This window comes from Mytilus edulis, chromosome 13 (genome assembly GCF_963676685.1).
Source record: "Mytilus edulis chromosome 13, xbMytEdul2.2, whole genome shotgun sequence".
Taxonomy (NCBI): Eukaryota; Metazoa; Mollusca; class Bivalvia; order Mytilida; family Mytilidae; genus Mytilus; species Mytilus edulis.
Window position 1 is genome coordinate 13,053,438 of NC_092356.1, and position 6,694 is coordinate 13,060,131.

Here is a 6,694-nt window from a genome sequence, read left to right on the forward strand (position 1 = left end):
GATGTGGAATCCCATCATTCATGTCTTATTTATATCTCTTCTGGAATGCATGCTACAAAAGATGTTAAAGATTCTTTGCTCACAGCTGTCGAAGAAGACTTGAATATGTCTTAGACATTTCATCACTAGTTCTCTTTCTATATGTCAGTCAAGGAGTTTTATAGTCCAATACCGAAGTCACAACTTATAACGTTTGAAAACATGAACACAAAAACAAACCTTAAATATAAATCGGGGGAATCAATTTAAGGTCACATTAATCCATAACTTGTATTTAGACGTGCACTGATTTTGGCAAAAATAGAGATGATGTTACAATAGAAAATGTGCTGTCGCACGTGTAGGTTTCATTCCAATACCCTTTTTCACGATGACGGCACCACGAGAAAATCATGCAAGTCTGATTTGGTGAAGCAATTAGAATCTGACGTATCTTGTGCACTTTCCCTACCTTCCTTTGTAACATCACTCACAAATTCCATCAGAGATGGTATGGCATTGGTTCAATGTATTGATGTTGAGAGAAGTAAAACATTTGGTGACCTTGCACCTGACTATTGAAAACATATGTTCCAATGAATTTCTATAGCGCACACAATACAGATGTTTTTGACAGCTACGACATGAACAACTCTATAAAGTCTGCTGAAATGGAACACCGCACAAAGACTATAGCTTCCACCAAAATGTATCATATTATTGAGGGGAGAAGTATTCCTGACTGGATGATGTTTTTTTCTATTAAAGAAAACAAACAGGCTCTCCTTAATTTCCTTGGAAGTTTTATTATTTAAAACTTTGCCAATCCCCTATATGAGCTTCATTTTGCCGGAACGTTTGTAAATCCCGAAATGTTAAAATTATTTATACCAACACTGTTAATGACTGTCGTAACTTGTTTAGCACTCAAGAGGAGGCCGATACTCGTATGATACTCAATGTCTTAAACTTTAACACTAAGTTTAGAGAAATGGGAAAGCGAAAAAACGATCATACGGACCTCTATTAAGAATATGATTGTTCTGTGTGTTCACTACTATAAGCATATGACACATACCAGCGAGTTGTGGGTGCAGATGGGAAACATTAGCAATTTAAAGGATGGGCGAAGGTTTTTACCCATTCACCAACTATGTGCCTGTCTTTCCCCAACAATTTGTAAAATATTGCCTTATGTACATGTAATTACCGGATGCGACACAACTTAGTCTCTGTTTGGAGTAAGTAAACAAACTGCCTACATGACTTTGAAGTACACGCACGACTATGTCAGTGGTTTGCAGAGCTTCGGTAGTATATAAAGCCCTTGTTTGTGCATGAAAGTTAATTTCAAGCTTGATGATTAGAAAAATCTCTTTAAATCATTCCATCATAATCATGCAATACGCTTCAAGCTTGCCACCAGTAAAGATGTAAGTTTAGCCGCAGGTTACCTCCCTGTAAAGCGGCACTGAAACAACATGTTTTACTTGCTTTGTTTCCAACTTAAAATTGCGACCGCATTACACATTGCTAACCCCCTGCTCCGTCAACTTTACAATACGTTTGTCGAGAGTAAAATAATTCATTACACCCGGTGTATTTAAAAGGGCATACGCCAGCAGAATTCTTGCAGTATCTTGTATTTTAATGTAAGGGAAAATATTTACGTAAAAAGTCATGTGTTTGTTCACAACAAAAACTTACATGTTCGGTGCTTTGCTCCTGTAAAGGGTCAGAATTATGTAGAAATTTCAAATCATGTTCCTTAACAGATAAACCAGAAGATACTCCTGGATGAATCTCTTTAATTGGATTTTGTTAATAGTTACTGTTTTCAAGGTATTGAGGGGCTTTTTGTTTTAATGAATTACATGAACTAGCTTATGCAAAATACGCCTTTATGGTAGTAGGCTTCTGGCAAACATAACATTTATCATTTATTGCTGAGTTTGAATGTTAGCCGGCAAGGTAACTCCTGTAAGTTTTAACAGGATATGTGTTGATCTTGTGTAATGGAACAAATGTTTAAAAAACGCCAAATTTCAGAATAAATTGATTTCCTAATTCATTTGTTTTTTTACATTATCGAGATAATTCTTGCTTATTGATTTGGAAAAAAAGGATGCATCTGAAATTTAACCTGAAATTGTTGTATATATCTTCAAATTCTGATAAAATGGAAGAAAACAATAATAACAGAATTTAATCTTTGACCTTATTGTATGCAAAACTGTTACCACGTTCCTTTTTGACGACATCGATATTTCAAAAGTACTCATTTTCCCGAATCCAATGATATATAATATAGCCAAATAGTATGTTTGACGATTAAATATAAAAAAAAACATTGTGTTCTACTATACGTTTAAGTTTGGCAAAATTGTACTATACGTTTAAGTTTGGCAAATTTTTTTGTAGTTTTGTTCGGTAAATATAGTATTTTGAAAGTAGAATAATCTTATTTTTAACAAAATTCAATTTAACATTTTCGACAGATACCAAATAAAATAATCATAATATTCAAAGGCAGTTCAATATTTGTCATTTCAAAATTCAGATGTTTAGTGCATGCCAGAGACTGGCGACCATCGGACAGCTCCAAAATAAATGTTCTATGGTCTCTGGTCCTTCTTTACAAAATGTACATATGTTGTTACTATTTAATTATTTTTATCTTGTAAAGTAGTGAATTAGTTCCTAAATTCTATGGATAATTCTATATTGAAACCAGCAAAGCTTAGTGCTTTTAGTTTATTTTGTACACGAAGTGTGTATTTTTTTCCAGTTAGTACCAGTCATATTAAGATGGTTCTCTCATTTTTCCTTTGCAGGAAATGTAACATATTTTTCATTCAATACTTTGTACAGTTCCTTTAAACCTTTTTTGATTCGAAAAAGATACTTATGCTAAAAGGTAGTATTGCATGATATTTTTTTGTCATTAAGCGAGTGCGCTATTCCATAATAATGTAAAATACTTGGCCTAAATTGATATAATTGTTGTCTCATTGGCAATCATACCACATCTTCTTTTTTACATAATCTTTGAAATCGAATTATACAGACGTCTTACCCATGTAAGTTTTTTAGTCCCTGTATAAATGCTTTAAAGTTTAGCATTTTTAAACCACCCTTATAATAATCTTGACATACAAGATCTCGCTTGACCTTATCTGGTTTATTATCCCAGATAAATGCATACATTTTATTTGTTAAATTACGTAACATATTCTCATCTGGACTAGAGATAGATAGAAACAGATGATTTAATTTAGCTATAACCAAAGTTTTAAATATAATTAAATCTTTCCAAAGGGGGTGAGATACAGTGTTGACCCTTTTTTCAAAGTGTTGTCTATATTATCTAAAACTGGCCTATAATAATTAATCATTCTATCTAGGTCGACTGAAAACGTAATTCCAAGCAGCTTAAATGTACTGGAGCCCCATTTCCATCCCCACTTTACACAAATTTGATCCTGGCTATGTTTTTTGCTAACTATCCAAATAACACTTGTTTTTTTCTATATTAATCTTAAGTCCCGAAATTTCAGCATACAATCGAAGAACACGAAGAGCTGCATCGATCGATTCTGGCGAGCCATCTAATATCAATGATGTATCATCTGCATATTGAGAAAGTGCAAATTCTGTATCATCTATAGTAATACCCTTTCTCTCCCTATTATTTCTTACCAAAATACCTAATATTTCTGCACTTAGCACGAAAATATAAGGGGATAAAGGATCTCCAAGTCTACAGCCTCTCTCTATAGTGAAAAATTCTGACAGACAACAGTTTTTTGTCACCGCAGCTGTTATATTGTTATAGAAGGTTTTAACCCAGGATATAATGGATTCACCAAAATTAAAATATCTTAATGTATCATAAAGAAATGACCAAGATGTGGAATCGAATGCCTTCTCAAAATCAATCAGCAAGAGAATTCCTGGAATATTATTTTCTTTTTTACTCATTTAAATGTTTACCAATGAATGGATATCGCTTTCTTTGTGTGCATGTGATCTTAAAAAAAATGCTTTATCTGATTCTGTTACTGGTACATGTAATGTCCCCCCTCTTTGGAGCACTCCAATATTCAATGATGATAAATAAGCATTTAAATTAAAATTTCTCTTAATACAATGGTAAATATCGTGTAGTTTATTCGATTTACAACTTACTGCATCATGATATGATATGCTTTCCAATATAGAACACCAAATTGTTTTGGCTTTCCAACTGGACAGAACTTTTTTATTTGACTTGTTTCCTTTTGCGTGGCTTATCTTATAAGATAACATTCTTTTATTCATAAACAATCAATACACATTTGTGATGTTTTAACATTGTTTATTTTTTGTCAATCAATATGCTGCGTTTCAATAAAATATTAATTTACTTACTTACTTACTTACTTACTTACTTACTTACTTACTTACTTACTTACTTACTTACTTACTTACTTACTTACCTACTCTTACTTACTCTTACTTACTTACTTACTTACTTACTTACTTACTTACTTACTTACTTACTTACTTACTTACTTACTTACTTACTTACTAGTTTTATTTCTGCACCTCATGCACACTTCGGCAATATATGTGTTTTAATTGATGGTCGATGCCACATGAGTTAAAAATCTAATATCTAATTAAAACACAGAAGAGCTGATATGCAATGTAACAAAAAAAGATAACCAAAAATATTACAAAAGCTACGCAAAATCCGGCCAAGGAATCATGCATAGGAAATATATTACCCAATTCTAAATGATTTCCAAAATATTCAAGCAACTACTTTTAATTAACATTTCAATTGTTCGTGAACAATTGGGAGGTATTTCCTTTAACCAGATATATATTGAAACCACCTCTTCCAGGAAATAATTAGTATCATACCTTAGGCCAGTATTTGTTTCTAAGAGTCATTAGGTATTTGAATAATCTACCAATATCAGTATCGTCGGACAATACAATGAGGGATTTAGATCTGCCTTTAACATGTTGAATGCACTAAGATGACAATAATTGTATTTGTAAGATTAAGAGTGGAGGAGAAAGATACTGACCATGGGGCGTCCGATAAAGGTCCCTTATCAAACAAAAAATCAATGACCAGAATTTAAAAACACGGACTGCAAACACAATCATACTGATGTCTGTTTTAAAAAAATATTAACAAATATTAACAAAAATTGTAAAAAAAAAAAAAATTGTAATAATAATAATGATAATAATAATAAATAATAATAATAATAATAATAATATGTGAATTTACAATGAAATTTAAATCACATGAATACATTATGAGATAATAATGGCGTAAGCCTCCCAAACCCATCCATACCCGCTGACCAAAGGAGAAGTTCAGTAAGACCCTTTTTTGGCCCCAAAATATAGCAGTTTTACGAAATTGTGAAAATGTAATCTTGTAGCTATTTACTGGAAAGTAGAATGCTTCTGCTACATACATATCGGCTGCTTTTGACAATACAATGCACATATATCGGGTACTAGCATCATTAAGTCATGCTTAGACAATAACAATCAAAACCAAGGAGTAAATAAAGATTCACAAAACCAAAGGACATTTACTTCAACAGTTATAAATAATAATTAAGAACCAACACGAACTCCACTAAAAACCGGGAGTGAAATCAGGTGCTCCGGAAGGGTAAGCATTTCCTGCACCGAAATTACTGAAATATTCATAATTTTAGCATGCTAGTTAAATTGTAGACGGTTTCCGTCTTACATGAAAGTGGCCGCATTTGTGTTCATTCATAATATTGAAATGCTAGTTGTATTTGATGATAATACATAACATATATAAAGGTTGAGGCTGAACACAGATGCGGCCACTTTCATTTATGACAAAAACCATATGAAAAGTGACGTTTTTGGGCATATTTGATACACTTTTCATATTGAAGCTTGAATCGGAGCGTTTTTAATGACTAAATCAGTTAAAATCCTTCACATAAACTAATTGAATCATTTGAAATAGACACTTAAGTGTTTAAAAAGTGTCCAAATTCTTTCGTTAGATGCACCTGCAAATTAAGGTCAAAATCGGACCTTGCCGGACCTACTCCTTTTATCGAAATTGGCTCCACATTTTTTCGCACAACCTGAGGCATTCACGCATCGAGTGGAGAAATGTTTGCATTAGGCTATTGTCAACCTCGATAGGTTTACTTGCGAAAATAAAATTGAAATAGTTCTGCTGATATGTACCTCTTTCTATGTATTTGAACATATCTTCAAGCGTAAATGGTAAGTGTTTGCAATTTAAAGTCATCAACAAAATTCGTGAGTAGTAAAGTTCGATAATACATAAGGTGAAAAACCACAGTTTCAAATGAGTTTTTTCCTTCATCTTTAACAGAGTTCTGTGTTTTATAAGATGGTCTTTAATATGAAACTATTTTAAAAAGGACGCAAAGAACCAGTAACACTATTTGGTCATTACGTATATATAGCAGGTCCAAAAGGCTCAATAATTACAAATGGACTGTTTAGGGTTCTTTATAGTGATTCTATTAAAACTGACTGCATATTATTAAAACCTACAACATATATAACAATAATAAATACACATTACATAAACAACGCATAATATCATAAAACAGACTTATAGACAAAGGGGAATAAGTCAAATATATTCCAATGCTATTACTTCTCTTATATTAATAAAATGCACAAA